Genomic DNA, 16,879 nt, shown 5'->3' with positions numbered 1-16,879 from the left:
AGATAATATAAGAAAATGCTTCTCAAGATTATTTTGTTAGTAGCATTTAATACTGTATGCTGACACCACAGGAGTAAGACATAAAGTGGTTTTCAGTTAAAAAAAAAGTTTTATACTTTAAGTTAGATTAAAAGGTTTTTTTAAGTATAAAGTATATAATTTTAAAAATATTCAAATGTTTATAAACACAAAACCTGTGCAAGCGAACAAAAATTGCCAATAAAATATGAATTAATAAGTTGCAATATACCAATAGAGGACAATTTAATTATAAATTTTTACAACAATCAAATACTTAAAGACATGAATAAAGGAAAAATGAAAATTTATTCTTCCCACTTATTTGTAACACCCAAAAATACAAAAATAGGAGTTGTCTCTTAACATGGCAATATATGATTCTATTACATCTGAGGTGAATTGTACAATACTGGTTTCAAACTTTCTTTGAATTTATACTCAGAACTAAGATATTATATATCACCTTAATTTCGAGGTAAATGCTCTGCATTTAAGTGCAAATTAAAAAAAAAAAAACTACACCATGACACCTCTAAAGAGAGAATTTTCAAATACCAAATTTTGTAACCTGGAATAATTGAACACTGGGCATCTAACACAGATTGTGCAGGTCAAAAAAGGGAGAGAAGGCAGACATTCAATGAGGAAATACTATGCACCAGGTACTGTACAGGCACTTTGTACACATAGTGCTATTTGCTACTTAAAACAGTCTGTGATCTTTGTGTGATTATCCTTATATAGAAGATAATAAATAGTCCACACAAACAGATTTTAGAAAAATAAGAAAAAAACAGAGCTGGAATCTTTATCTGAATATCCCCTGAAGCTCAATATTCTCTACAACTTGATAAAAACACTGCATCTAACATGTTCCTTGGCTTACAAATTTCAAGCTAACATTCTGCTTGAAAGAAAATTAGCCATTATACTGGTAATATTTCTACATTGGTGATTCATAATATATGTGATTTTTGTTGCAAATTTAATTTGTATTTTCTGTTTAAAATTCCAGGAAATTTTTATGGAAAGTGTTTCTTAGGATAGAATAGTTATAAAAAGGAGTGGCAAAATGTATAACTAATAAGACATAATATTAGTCATCCATCTTACATCTTTTAGTCCTCATATGTTGAAACACTCCTTACCTCCAGTTACTTTATACTCAGCGTGAAATTATTAAATTGCTTTGAAAACATCAAAGAAATAAAAAATTGCTCCCAATCTGCAGCTTAACAACTGTGTCCCCGATCAGTAAGGGAAGGTCAAAGGGGTTAATGAATTCACAAAGTACAAGAAAGGGCACACTGAAGGGGATACACTTAATCCTCAGAGCCAAATAATCATTAGCAGTGGTGATGGATAAAGTCGACTATGCAATAGCTACAGGGTTAGTACTACATTTATTCAGATGCATAAGAAGAAGTCAGAAGTTACTGGGCTGTGAGTTGGTAATGCGAATGAAGGATGAAGTACCTAATTCCATAAATTCTGACATTCTTCGTCAAAATACATATTGCCATTTTGCCATAAAATTCAAATTTTATTTTGCTTTAATATTACTATTTAATAGTGATTTTTACATAAAATGAAGTCTATGTAAAATATTTAAACTAGTAATTATACTTCTTAAACAAATATTTTATAAATACATTATATGATTATATAAAATTTTAAATGGCATATATGCACCAAGTTATTGCTATTTCTTTTAGAATCTAATTTTGCAATTTTTCTAAAAAAATGTATGTACATCATTTGCATTTATGACTATGTTAGTGTATTTAAAGTGATATTAAAATTGCACTCATCATCTGTATCATCTGCAACTGAATAAAGAATACAGTGAAATGATAAAATTTCATTGGTGTTCTATGAAAGACAGAAACTGTTTTTGTTCTTTTTCATTAACAAAATTTTATGTTAGTCAATTTTATTCAATAACATGCTTCTAAATACACTAAATTTAAAATTGCCATTATTTGGTAAAATTATGTTTTTTCTTTTATTTTAAAAATGTGTCTCTTTCATATATAATTATTGTTATTTTTATTTGGTTAAGGTAAGGTTTTTATTTTTTATTTTATTTTTAAGAATTAAAGACTTTATTTATTTATTTATTTTATATATATTTTTATTGGTGCATTGTAGTCAAACATCACAATGGAATACAAGACTTGTGAGGATATACAAGACCACACTATCCAATTAGCTTTATCCAATCCCCATCCCATTCCCTCCCCCTCCCTCGATCCCATGCTTGATTTGGTGATTAACTTTGATATATTTGTTTACCTACATCATGTGTTTTAAGGAGATTCCATCTTCCCCCATCCCATCCCCTCTGATTGGTCACCTTAATTGCTCCTCCATAGAGCCCTTTCTTCAACTAGATCTCCTCCTATTATCCATTTCTTCCTAGTTTTTGCATATTAGGGAAAACATCTGATTTTTTATTTTCTGTGATATTTTTCTGTGTACGCTGCATTGAAAGTTCAGATCCCACTCTTGAAGGCCCCGGCACCTACTGGGCCACCCTGCAGACTCTGATCATGGCCTCGCTGGCTCCAGCATCGCCCTTGCTTCATGGTAGGCTCTGATCCTGGCCTTTGAGGCCCCGGAACCAGGCTCACCTCTCAGCAGGCTCCGATCCCAGCCTCAGAAGCCCCAGCCCTGGCCTTGCTTCTTGGCAGGCTCAGATCCTGGCCTCGCTGGCCATGGCACCGGCCCTACCCCTCGGCAGGCTCCCATCCTGGCCTCAGAAGCCCCAACACTGTCCTTGCCTCACAGCAGGCTCCAATTCAGGCCTTGCTGGCCCTGGCACTGGCCTCACCACTCGGCAGGCTTCGATCCCATCCTTGGAGGCTACAGCACCAGCCTTGCCTCATGGCAGGCTCGATCCCAGCCTTGCTGGCCTAGGTACAGGCATAGCCCCATGTCGAGCTCCAATTCCAGCTTCGGAGGTCCCAGCACTGGCCTTGCCTCACGGCAGGCTCCAATCCCAGCTTCACTGGCCCTGGCACTGGCCTCACCCCCTCAGCAGGCTCTGATCCCAGCCTCCGAGACCCCAGCACAGGCCTTGCTTCACAGCAGGCTTCAATCCCGACCTCGCTGATCCTGGCACCATTCTAACCCCTTGGCAGGCTTCTATCCTGGCCTCAGAGTCCCTGGCACCAGTCTTGCTGTGCATCGGGCTCCAGTCTCTGTGACTATGAACAGGTCGTGTACAGATGTTCCTCTTTCTTTCTTTCTTTCTTTCTTTCTTTCTTTCTTTCTTTCCTTCTTTCTTTCTTTTTTTGGTGGGACTGGGATACCTGTAAACCTTTCTATGTCCGGGCTACACTCCTGGAGACCTATCTCATATATATATATATATATATATATATATATATATTTAATTTTATATTATATATTATATTTTATATAATATATATTTATATTTTTATATAATATATATTTATATAATATATATTTATATATCTTATTTTTGGGGGGCACAGGGTTTCTTAAGCCAGAAAGGCTGGCCTTGAACCAGCGTGATCATCCTGTCTCTGCCTCCCAAGTGCAGGGATTATAAGTGTGTGTCACCATACCTGGTGTTCTTCCTTTTTTTTTTTTTTATATGAGAAAGCAATACATGTCTTTTGCAAAAGCTGGGAACCCAAATACCTAGTGGCAATAAATTTTGTCTTCCCTTCAAAGGCAGAGGTCCACAGCTTCACTTCAGAAAGCAGGCTCTGCTGTTCCATGTGTACCCTGGCCTCCCACTCTGTGCAGAGGAGTTCGGTGGTCATGAGGGCTGATGATTCCCAGAACACGCAGCATGTAGGCCCATCCCAACTATGTGAGGCTCCCTCTGATACCCCTCAAACCCTTTTGCCACTTAGCATGTTGTCCAGAATTCTCAAGCATGTGTGGCAGGAGCAGTCTACTTTTGGGGAGATTTCCTCCAAGACTGGACTGGATCTTCTGCCCCTCCAAATTCTGGTCACCACCACAGCCACTGCTGCCACTGCCATCTTGGTTCTCTCCTGAACACCTTTCCCACAGAGTTTGTTTTCCAGAATTCCAAGCATGTGCGGCAATAGCAGTATACCTTTAAGGACATTTCTTTAAAATTATGAGGTGGATTGGACTGAATCTCTGCCTCTACTAAATACTGGCCACTACTGCTGCCACTGCCATCTCGGTTCTCTTCAGAGCACCTTGTTCACACAGCATGTTGGCCCAAATTCCCGAGCATGTGCAGTGGTAGCCTTCTAACTGTGGGGCTATTTCTTCAAATGATCAAGGTGGATTGAATCAGATCTCTGCTTCTCCTCAATACTGGCCGCCACCATTGCTGCTGCCTCCACCATCTCAATTCTCTTCCAAACACTTTTCCCACACTGCATGTTGTCTAGAATTCCTGAGCATGCATGGCGGTAGCATTCTACCTTTGGGGCAATTTTTTCAGAAGATCAAGGTAGGTTGGATCAGCGCTGGTGCTGCCACACCACCAAGCCACCACACTGCAGGCACCACTGCTGCCTTCCTCCTGGTTCTCTGCTGAACTCCTTCTTTACATGATATGATGTCCAGAATTCTTAAGCATGTGCGGCAGGGGCAGTCCCCCTTTGCAGGGATTTTTTTCCAGAAGTTACAGGTGAATTGGATAGAATTTGTCTGCATCTCCTGAGTCCTGGCTGCCATTGCTGCCATCTTGGCTATATATATATATATATTGTATAGTTGCTGGGGCCCTTCTGTTTAAGTCTCCCAAATACGGGGATTACCATGTGACACCTCACCTAGCTCAATTCCTAGTTGTCATGATTATAAAATGAGATAATATGAAATCAGTGATTGTATCCTCAATATAAATAAAAAAATTGTATAATCTCACATAATTGGCTTCTGATTTAGATAGAAGATGGAATTCTTAGGTACTAAGTTGTTGATACTAAGTCAATGAAAGCAAGACATTTGGTAAGGGATTCAAGTAGCTTAATATGTATAGAGGTGGTTTTACAGATTAAAGAAGACTATAATATAATTGGGCTTAAATTTATCATTTATAGGTTGTAAATAGGTAATATTTTATATGATTTGAAAATGTACTTTTTTATTGCTATTTTCCAGAAATGTAGAGTTACAGTGAGGATTGAGAAATACATTTAACATGAACCCAAATTATGATAAATTTCTTTTTTAATAATTTCATTTTTCAAGCTTTAATTTCATATGCTTTTATTAGTGCATTGTTGTTTCACATCACAATGTAAATCATGGTGACAGTGGCATATAAGTAAATAGCATTTGATTCCTTCAGTATCCATGCTGCCTTCCCATCTCCTCCCTTTCTCATACAGAGTACTGAGATTGACTTTGGTATTTCCATATATACACACATAGCCAAAGATAGTAATTCTTTCAATGAACCTTACTCATCCCCCTCCCTCTCCTTTAAACCACCTTCCATTACATATTTCTTACTGCTTTCCCATATATGATGTTGGAAAGGTACATGATTAAGTTTGTCAAAATAATAACTCAATTCCCATTTATCACATTTTTGTTATACTTCTTTCTCTACAGTCTTCATAGAGAAATGAAATGAAGACCAAATTAGAATTTTTAATCAAAAAGTGGGACATTTTTATTTCTTTTAGAAAAACAAATCAGTAAAAATAGAATAATTCACTACATGGATCTTAATATTAATGTTTAGAATTAAAAGTAGTTGTTTCAAATACGCCTCCTCTGTAATCCTGGGATTAAAAACCTAGTAACTAAGGTGTTAACATTTCCCTGTTGCTGTTGTAACTGTACACTATTCCATAGTATATGCCCTCAATCTTCACTTGTCAAGATAAGGGTAATCAATCTCAATTCCCCATAAAAAGTAATTTCCATTAGAGACAAGCAATAAACACTACCAATTTCTTGGTAGCATTGGACTTCTACAAAATAATCCTCTTTAAAAGAGACCAGGGGAAAATACTTTATTTTACCACAGAGATACTGATATGTGGAAGCAGAAGAAGTCAATTCATCTTCTTATCTTACTCACATGTCTATAATTAATGTTTGTTGAGTTTTTAGAAAAAAAAGGGTAAAAGAGAAGTCAGGGAAATTGATTGTTGCTGAAAGAAAAAAAGCAGCAGAATTCACAAAAGGAAGAGTATTTGCTACTACAACCACACACTGCATTATCTAGCATACAATTAAGATCCCCTGAGAAGACTGGAAAAGCCATAGTCATTGGTATCATATTATATAGACATAGTCATTGGTATCATATTATGTAGAACACTCTGTGGAATTAAAGTTGCAGCCTCCATCTTTAGTAAGTTTATATGTAACTAAGATGTATAAATGCTACAGTCAAGAACATATACATATGTTGGAAACACGTACACATATATACACATAGATATGTGTGTATATATGTATGTTATTTCCTAAATATCAAAAAAGCAAGATATACTCCTAACAAAGAATTAAAATACTATTAACATAAAGCATTATTATCATATCTGAATGTTTACCATGTTCATAGCTGGTGACTTTTCTAGTACCTAGTCTAGTTACCATTTCCTTGTTTAAATCTTTAACTGATTTTACATTGCTTTCAGGACAGATTTTGAAGAAGGCCAAAGAGTGGCCTGCACTTAAGTCTTTTATCCCTTATTTTACTCAATGACTAATATAATCATTTACATTTTTTCACGCAAAAATGTTTATTAAAATATATATTGCACAAACTTTGTAGAAATACCAAAAATCACAATAAAAATAAATATAATTGAAACATTGTGGTAGGTATTAATTAATATTATTTACTGAAGACATTATAGATTTTATGACATAGGTTACATGCAATGATGAGATTTCTAGACATTTGTTCTAATATTCTCATTTCAGATGAATTTCATGATTATAAAGATAGTAACATTTTGTTTAATTATATGTAATTATGCCATTTAAGTATATATGCAAATAATCACTTGAAATCTATCATGAATGATGAGTAATCAGGGAGAAAGTGGTAGGTGGGGGAAGAAAAACAGACCAAATAGTATTGTGTGTATATATATATATAGACAATGTGTATATGTGTGAATATACCAATGGCAATCAAAAATCTATCCATTATACTTCTGACAGGCCCTAGACATGACTTATACTTGTGATGGTTTATAATATACTCTTGTACTAAGTCAATATGGTATTTTCAAAAGGAGGGATATCAATATTTATTAAATATCTTCGGTGCTGAGACATCATCATCTGCATTTTTGCTAATAATCATCATTATATTTTGGCTTTAAATGTTCCCAAAGAAGCTTGAGTGTTGAAAGTATGATCTCCAAAGCATAAAGGTTCAGAGGTAGAGCATGATTAGAGGAGGTGGGTTTTGGGGGATATTGCCCTTGGGGACTATATGTATTTCCAGTATTCATTCTCTCTCTCTCTCTCTCTCTCTCTCTCTCTCTCTCTCTCTCTCTCTCTCTCTCTCTCTCTTCTCTCTCTCTTTCTTTTCTTTCTTTCTTTCTTTCTTTCTTTTTTCTTCTTTTTTTCTTCTTTTTTCTTTCTTTTCTCTCTCTCTCTCCCTCCCTTGCTTTTTCCCTGCAGTGAATGTCATGAGCTGAGCACAATCTTTCTCCATCATGTGTCTTGTCATGACTATGGTTTCTGCATTGGAGTCAGGCAACCATGGACTAAACCTCTAAAACTGTGAGCTGAAATAAACCTTTTATCTTCAGAGTTGTTCTTGTCAGGTATTTTCGTCACAGGGGCAAAATGCTAAGACAGTCATTTTCTTCTTACACATTATCATCATCATCTATCACCATTCCTCAAATACCTGTCATGTGTCAAGCCCTAAACTAGGTGTTCCACAAATGATAAATGCTACTCCATTCAATCTACCAAACCAATTCTTAGAAGCAAATAATAGGTTGAAGTTTTGCTGATGGGAATTATGAAGATCAAAGAGGTGAACTCACCCTTTTAATTAATCTAAATTTATTTTAATCACCTATATTTATATGGCTCTAATGTTGAAATATTAAGCTTTTCCCAATATTTCATTCTAAAATATGTTTGTAAAATTTTTTCATGAATTCTTACTACTATTAAATCCCATGTTTTTATCAATGCTTAATTTGTGACCAAATACTCCATGATGATTCAAAAAAGGAGACTATTTTAAGGAGGGTTCTGAAAGTAATATTATTCATGGATACATTCTAAAATTTTATAAAGCATTGGTTTGTAATTTTATTTCTTGTAGCTTGAACTACTCAGCAATAAAATAACATCAGAGTATGGTAACTGCAAGTCAGCAGAGAATCACCTGCGCATTAGAAGGTAGGCTCTTATGAAAAAGCCCTACTTTTCTTATGTGACAAAAGCCCTACTTCTGGGACCCTTTGAATGTTTTCAGTTGGTCAATGTCAATGACTGAAATCGGTCCAGACTCCAGGAATCTGTGAAGTATCAGAGAAAGGCACACACCTGTTCACTTGTATGCCTTCATATGTTTCCAGCTTATCTCGGTGTTAATTGGCTACATTTACATGACTATACTGCTCAATTTTCCTCCTTCTCTCCCTTTATTTCTTTCACTCTTGCTCTCCTTATCTCATTTATTTATATTTTAATGTCACTTTTTAAAATCTAGTTCATCTGTGGTCTGCTATAATCAAGTTCAATATATGGACAATTATAGATCTAAGTACATATTAGTTATTAATTTCTGCTATGTTAATTGATTTCACCATGAGTAACATTGGAGTTAAAGTTTATATTGTAAAATTTCAGTATATGCTCATCAATGTGCAAAATTTCTGAACTAAGTTTCTAAAATAAAACTCTTTGAAATTTTAAACCATATCAAAAATGTAGCATGATCTAATAAACATTCATTGACTGTGGTTAAATTGATAAAGACATGAATATTTTTATTCTTGATCATTTAATAGTCCACTTAATTTTCTATCTATAGCTACCTATCTATATATATACACATGCATATACATACATATATATGCATTATGTGGGTTTTGAAAGTAAAAACACTGCCTATATTCTAGTCTTCAACATTGTATATATTACTTCAGTGATTATTGAGCCAAAAAAGGGTGTGTATTTACTTTAAGGAAAAAAAATAAATGAGAGAAGATAGTGCAGGTAAGTATAATTTAAAAGGATATGGAAAACACATGAGGAACAGTAAGAATCTTGGCTTCTCAAGAGCCGTCATAGTAAAAAGTAAATTCAATATATCAGATATATATTCTTAAATAGGAGACTAAAAAAAGACAATATCTACATAAATGTTTTATTTTAAAGTGAACACAATAAAATAGAATAGACCGAATGCAGTGTTCGGTCAGTAAGTGTCAGTAAGTGATGGAAATTGATTCTAAGGTGATGATGAGATTCTGACATGAAGTAGCAATATATGTGAAAGACATGATTAAACCAGAGCTAGTTTGGTAGCATTATAAAATTTACTTTAACTTTGTTATCTCCTTTTTATTTATTTTTTGTTTTTATCATCTTCTCCACTGTAATACCTTTGTTTCTCTATGAAAAAATTGTAACAAGAATAAATGAAAATTTTTTCTCATAGCATATACTCATTTGAAGAATGTATTTATGTAGATATTTTAAACACATTGTTTACCGTTATCTAAGATTTAAATCTTTATGTTATCATGATAGAAATTCTAAAAAAAATAAAGTGTACATTTTTCTTTACATTTCAACTAAATATAACACTGCAGAAATTCTAGATTCTCTGCTTTCTCAGGGATTTCCTCACATTATGGTCATTAGAACCATCCTTACAACTTTTTAATCAGTACATTAAGAGATTGTGATGAAAATTCCTGATTTCTGGAAATCAGGAAAACTATCAAGGAGCAAAGAACACAAAGAGATAATACTGATAATGATAAGGATTATCACAAAAACGGCTGTTACAGTAAGTAATTCATCACTTATATTTGGCCTCAGGATATGTGAATAGGTTAAGAACACTGGTAATTACACCAGAATAAACATCATTTCCATAAAGAGCATCATTGTTATTTGCAAGTGAAAATCCTCCCTTGTCTGAGAAGTCAGGAGCGTATAGCATAGTCTGAGTTTCTATCTTCTCTAAATCGTATGATGTGTGGGGCTAGAATGCAGTCATGTCTTTCTCCCTCAGATATCTTCCTTATCTTTCTAGCAGAATTTTCTTGCACTGATATCAAAGAATGTGTTGGTCCTATGGACACTACCATTTCATAATGAAAAAACTCTCAGTGCATTCATGTGAATGATCTGAAATTTTTCTGTAAGTCGTGATTGAGGAGAATTACAATGAATAAAATGAAGCTGCCACTTACATGTACTTATATCACACATTCTCATACTTATGTGAACTGGTAAGGAACACAGTAGATGATTAAAAAATTACTTGATCTTAAAAGTGCACATATTACACAATTGAATAAAGAGAGAAGATAAGTCTGTAGTGGTAGATATATTTAAAACAGATTGTGGTGATGGATTTATGTGTATGTACTTATACTCATCAATTGCTTTACAATAAATATAGCTTCCTTTTTATAAATCATATCTCAGTCAAAATTCTAAAAATGAGACTATTGATAAAAAGACCAGACCCAGCTCATTCACCTGTTCTCCTTAGTTCACCTCCTATGTTCATCTCCTACCTTTCTACCTTTTCCTCTAGTAAACAAAAGAGAGGAAAGGGGAAGGGGGGGGGAGAGAGAGAGAGAGAGAGAGAGAGAGAGAGAGAGAGAGAGAGAGAGAGAGAGAGAGAGAGAGAAATCATATTCATGAACATGTTGAGATGGGACAGAAGGAAAGTGTCTCTTTTTCTGCTTTACAAATGATGGGGATATAAAAATGGTCAGCATTGCTTAATCTTTTTTAAAGACAGAGATTCTACAGCTCATGGCAAATAACACTTCTTTGTTGGATGGGAAGGAAGCAGGGTCTTCAGAATTCCATCAGGGAAAAACAAACACAAGCTGGGAAAGTTTTGAAGGAGTAAGAGAGCTGCTTTCTCAAGTTTTCAACTTTATGGTTTTTGGCTTGGGCATGATAAAAGATAACTAGCCTGTCACCACAAAGATGCAACAGGTTTTAAGTTGTTTAGTACAGATTTTGCTGAAAAAAAAGATAAAACTCATGTAAACATTAATCCTATATTATTTACTTACTGACTGACTGACTTACATACTTACTTATTTTGTGGTACTGAGGATTCTACCCCACATGTGGGGGAGCATGTACCCCACAGGTATTCTACCTCTGGGGTACATGCTCAACCCTCCTTTATTTTGAAACAGGGTCTTGCTGGGTTGTTGACAGTCTTAATAAGTTGCTGAGGCTGGCCTTAAACCTGTGATCCTCATGTGTCAGTCTCCCAAGAACTTGTATATTACAGGTATGTGTCACCATGCCCAGCTAATCCTATATTTTAGAATTATATTTAATAAAATACGAACTATGGGAGATCCTGTAAGATTCAGCTAAATGTTTCCTTCAATGAAAAAATTTCACTGATCCCTAGACTATATTATCCTGCTACTTTTATTTCCTATGATGCTATGTATATATTTCTAATAAATTATTAATCCCAATTTAAGACAGTCATTTATTTACTATATCACTTTAATTATAAAATGAATGTCAGTGTTGCTTCTTATTCTAAATTTGAAATATATTTATATTCAATTATTGTTTAAACTACCATTGTCATTTGGAAGTTAGGATTTATCCACTTACTTTTCCAGGTCACTATTATGACACATATAGTTTACCTATTCTTGTCCTGTCTTATCAAATAAAATTATCAATGGTAGAGTTTAAAGAGAGTTGTTTCATCAGTGTATGATATTGGAGAATACTATCACAGTTTCATATAATTCTGTAATTTAAAAATCATAAGCATGGAAATCCTTCAACCATATTTTTCAAGTTAGTTTTTTAGGTGATGACATGATACTTTTCCCCTATGTAAAGTGAGGCTTAGTAAATTTATACAGAAGCTTGGAGGCCAAAGTTTGTTGTATTGTAGGAATTCATATTTTGTGTGTAAGTATATATATATATATATATATATGCATGCACGTGCATGTGAATACATACACACATATATATACAAATATGTATAGAAAAATTAAAGCCAATGCATAACTGTAAGCTTTTCCAAAAAATTTAATAGCTAGAATTAATTGTGGGCCTAAGTCCAACTTATTCATTTATTTATTCCTTCGTATATTCATTCCACGAATACATGTCGATTTCCTAATATTATTTTTAGTTAGGAGACACACAACAACGAATGAGCCAATGTCTTTGCTACTTAGAAGCTCAGTTTTGGACATAATTATTCATGTTAGGAAGTAATTGCAATAGTGCCATATGGTGTTAGAAGAGAAATAAAACTGAGTGCTATGGTAGTGAATGTCTGGAATAGCTAGTATTATACCGGCTCAAGTTATGAATATTGGTAATCTTATATTTGGAGGTGAATCATAGACAGATAATCAAAGCAGCAGCATAGAACATGTATTTACTGAAAACCATGATTGTATAACGACATTTTCTGAATCTTTAAGCTGTTCCATTGTTGTATGAAAACACAGTAAATTTATAGTCATCGTTAAGTATAAATAATTTAAGTATATACATGTGGATGCATGGCAGTATATGTTCTTATATAATATTGATGATAATTTATATCATGAAGAAACATGAATGATAGAAGGTTGTTTTCAAAATAAATCTATTTAAATTATGTGTTCTTTGAAATTTATTTTTCTTTACTGAGAACGAATGTGTGTGTTTGCGTGTGTGTGTGTGTGTGTGTGTGTGTGTGTGTGTGTGTGGTGTCTGCATTAATAGTATAAAAAGTTAACATTGTTCTAAGACATCTTCAAACATGCATGTATCATCTAAACCTTGGGACCCACAATCTGTTTTCTATGGTGTCCTTCAGTATATACTGCATGGTATAAACCCTGCTGACCCAATAGACTTGAGGCTAAATCTTTATCTAGGTAGTCCTGGAGTGGTGGGGTCATGAGTCATATCCAAAATTAAGTTTTTATCTTTTAGCATAACCTCAAAAATCATTTTGTTCAAAATTATGCTTTGAAATGCAACATATTGTATGTTGAGCAGCTCTATTAAGAAGCTAAAAAATGATTTCAGAGATTCATCATAAATTCTTATATAAAATCACTGTCCCACCTTTCAGCCGCATAACTAAGATAGTAAATCACATAAGTTGCATGACCTATGATTCCATGACTCTTTTACACCATTGTCCATTAGTGTTTTATTCCACATTGTTCATCTACAAAGGCGTAGCATAACTGAGCTACACTAGAGTATGTATTTATAGAATGAAAATACTTAAGGCTCAGATTTTTAAAATAATTCATTTATTATCCTGTCAAGTGTGTAATTAGGACCTGCCATTATGCTAAGTGTAGTATATAAAAAGACAGAAATTTTGAGGAAAGCTGACAAGTAAATAGATGAAGAAAATTCAGGGTGCTTGAAATTTTTTGAGGCTTTTTTAAGCAGAGCTATGACAGATTTTCACACTAAAAAGATAACTCTGGCATGAAAATAAGTATCTTAAACAATGTTAAAATAAAGAAGCAGAAAGTAAAAACTAAAGTGTGGGACAGTAACCCTAACAAAAGGAAACCCCAGAGCAGCTAGGGCAGCACACCAGGTTAGCAACTCAAAGGGGTTCTTTGGGCTCCAGCAGCCAGGAGAAACTGTGGGTCCTTCACAGTCTCTGCAGGGAGTGCCTGATTCTCAGGAACCAAGAAGAGAGGGGAAAGGAAGGATAAATGCAACTATTTGAGTGTGTGTGTGTGTGTGTGTGTGTGTGTGTGTGTGTGTGTGTGTGGTCAGTAGGAGGATAGAGAGAAGATGCAAGGCAGAGAAAGAACAAAGTACCCAGAAAATTCTTTATGAAAGGGAGCCCTGAACATTTGCAAGATGTGAAGCCCAGCTTCTCTCCCCAACAACCAGACTCTCACCATTCCCTTTCCGGAGTCATCACTAGATTTAGTGTTTACTGAGATCTTCAAACTCCTGAAGATAAAAATTACAGCTGCAGCTCTTTCTAATCTTAAAGAAGGCAGAAAAATTCAGACCAAAAAAAAAAAAAAAGGTTTTATGCACACGAAGAAAAGTAAAGGCAGTTTTTCTTTCATAAGCAGAAGCTAGGGAGTAATCTGGTTACAAGAGGGACTTAATTTTTTAATCTTTTAAAGTTTTTTATTGGTGCCTTGTAGTCATACATGTTAATGGAGTACAAGATGGTAGGGGCATACATGCACACATCATCTAATTAGTCCTTACCCAGTTCCCATCCCATTTTATCCCCCTCCCTTTTTCTCATGTTTTCCTTAGTGATTGACTTTGATGTGTTTGTGATGAACATCACGTACATTAGGGAATTTTCCTCTTCTCGCCTTCCATTCCCCTTAGTTAATTCGCCTTATTTGCTCATCTATGGTATCCCCTTCTTCGTCTAGAGTTCCTCCTATGACCCACTTTCTTCCTAGATTCCACATATTAGAGAGAGCATCCGATTTCTTATTTTTTTAAGAAGTATCTTACATTTTATTATAAAATTCATAAGAAACAATTTCTTAGGTATCATCTCAGGGAAAAGAATTTCCTGGAAAAAAATACCTGGTTTTTCCCAGGTGGGGGCCTCTCAGCTAGAATATGTGAAGCCCATGGCAGTTGGCTGTTGGAACACATTGTCCTGCAGCTGAGTCCACTCCTGCTGAAGTCAGGAAAAATGGAGTTGCTTTCATCACCTGGTCTCTCTGAAGCTATTCTGTCATTGAATAGTCGGGGACACCTTGGTCCCGCTCCCTGGGGTGACTTTGTTGGCTCTGGGAGGCAGCACACAGAAGTCTCAGGTGCGGATGATGGGGGTAGCAGTCCTCCTTGTGACCTACCTCCAGCCCTTCCTGTCATCCAGGATCCTGGAGGACCATTCCAGAAATAAACAATTTGCAAGTTTTAAGTTTTGTCCAACTGAGTAGCCTGATAAAGTCTACCCCCCCCTTCTTCCCCACATGTGAATCATCCCTTTGTCCAGTATATCCAGACTGTGTACTACCTACCCACTGGACAGTTAGTCACTTAGTAGGCCTCTTGGTTATCAGATGGGCTAAAGCAGTGTCTCAGTGTTGGCTTCCAGCTAAACTTCATTTTCCTTAACAATGCCCCGAAAGTGCAAGAGTAGTGATGTTGATAGTTTGGTTATGCCAAAAAATAAAGTTATAATAAGTGAAAAAGTAAAAAACATAATAACATGTTCTGAGAAAGATCATATTCACATAGCTTTTATTTCAGTGTATTATAATTATCCCACATCATTACTAGTAATTGTCATTAATATTTTATTGTTCTTAATATATAAATTAGATTTTATTGTGTGTATGTATGTATGTATGTATGTATGTGGGAAAGCATGGTATAGGCAGAGTTCAGTACTATCTGCAGTTTTAGGAATCTACTGGAGATCTTGGAATGTATTCTTTGTGGATAAGGCAGAGTCACCACACTAGATTGGACCTCAGATATGCACAGACATGAATAAAGCTTTGGTGGAGCCTCACAGCACCCAAAGTGCACCAGCATAAAGGACACCTGGGAAAATTACTCTGACCAACCTGACCTATCTTACTTCCCTCTCTCTCTCTGGCAAGGGATAAAGTAGGAGTAAAAAGGTTGAGAGCAAGAAGCAGAAACAGAGAAGGAATGAATGAATAATGCTTATGTAGAACATAGCACTTCTTCCCAGCTTATTAGATATACAATTTAATTCTGAAAAAATGAAGATTAGGTTTCTAATTTTCTCATATATTTTAGCTATGTAACTGCTTGCACTCTTTTATGCCATCACTATTTTTTGCAAATTTTATTTTTAATATTTTTATTGGTGCCTTATAGTCTCACATCATAATGTAGCTCATAGTGATGGTGACATCCATGCACACAGCACTGGTTGAACTGTACCCCCACTCTCTCCCTACTTCCCCTCCTCCCATACACAATATTGACATTTGCATTGGCATTTCCCCATATATATATACACTATCAATGGACTTGTTTCCTCCATTAATCACCCCCATGACAACTTCCGTGCTTCACTGGGGTTTCTTTTCTATTATTTAAAACTCACCAAAGAAAATACTCTTCTCAAATCCTTCTTATTCTTATTAAAGTTGAAAATTTTGGGGGACTCACAGGTGAGACAGCCACAGTGGGACATATCCAACTGTGACCTGCCATGTGACCTCCCAAGGAGCCATTGTGAAGGTGTCTCCAGGATGGGCTATCTAAGGTCCTTGCTGCTGCTATATTTTTGTCCATTAATACAGGAAGCTTTTGTTGGTGACCTGTTAAACTCCAAAATAGTAATTTGGTGGCTTGGATTTGATTTGTTGGTTGGAGCTTTTGGTTTTGTCGTTTTGTATATGGGTTTGTTTGGGTTTGCTATTTTGCTATATTTTGTGTTTTTCTGATACATCTCTAGTTGATATTGAGGCTTTGATAGATAGTGCTAGGAAAGAGAGGAGAGTGGCCTGGTTGGGTCTCATGGCCAGTTCTCCCTCTGAGGATATTTTCATGGACAATTATATGGTACTGAGGGACTTTGACAAGGGCAGTTTTGGCCAGGTGAAACTGGCCTGCCATATCCTCACCAGGATAGACATGGCTGTGAAGGCCTTGCTTTTGTTTAGGTACAGCGCCTTCCCTCTAGGCAAAACTACTATCATAAAGGCAGTGGAGCATCCTA

General features: G+C 35.4%; 1 pseudogene across 1 annotated transcript in view; it reads left to right on the top strand.

Annotated features, from left to right (window-relative positions):
- The first annotated feature begins 1,379 nt into the window (after positions 1-1,379).
- LOC308263461 (induced myeloid leukemia cell differentiation protein Mcl-1 homolog) overlaps positions 1,380-16,879 on the top strand; it is an 85,037-nt pseudogene continuing 69,537 nt past the window's right edge. The window contains exons 1-4 of the transcript in view: positions 1,380-1,411; positions 2,516-2,610; positions 14,769-14,990; positions 16,616-16,843. The product of the transcript in view is annotated as an induced myeloid leukemia cell differentiation protein Mcl-1 homolog (transcript). The remainder of the gene's footprint in view (positions 1,412-2,515; positions 2,611-14,768; positions 14,991-16,615; positions 16,844-16,879) is intronic.

This window comes from Muscardinus avellanarius (assembly GCF_963383645.1).
Source record: "Muscardinus avellanarius genome assembly, chromosome: 5".
NCBI classification, from domain to species: Eukaryota; Metazoa; Chordata; class Mammalia; order Rodentia; family Gliridae; genus Muscardinus; species Muscardinus avellanarius.
This window is presented reverse-complemented; position numbering and strand designations above follow the sequence as displayed.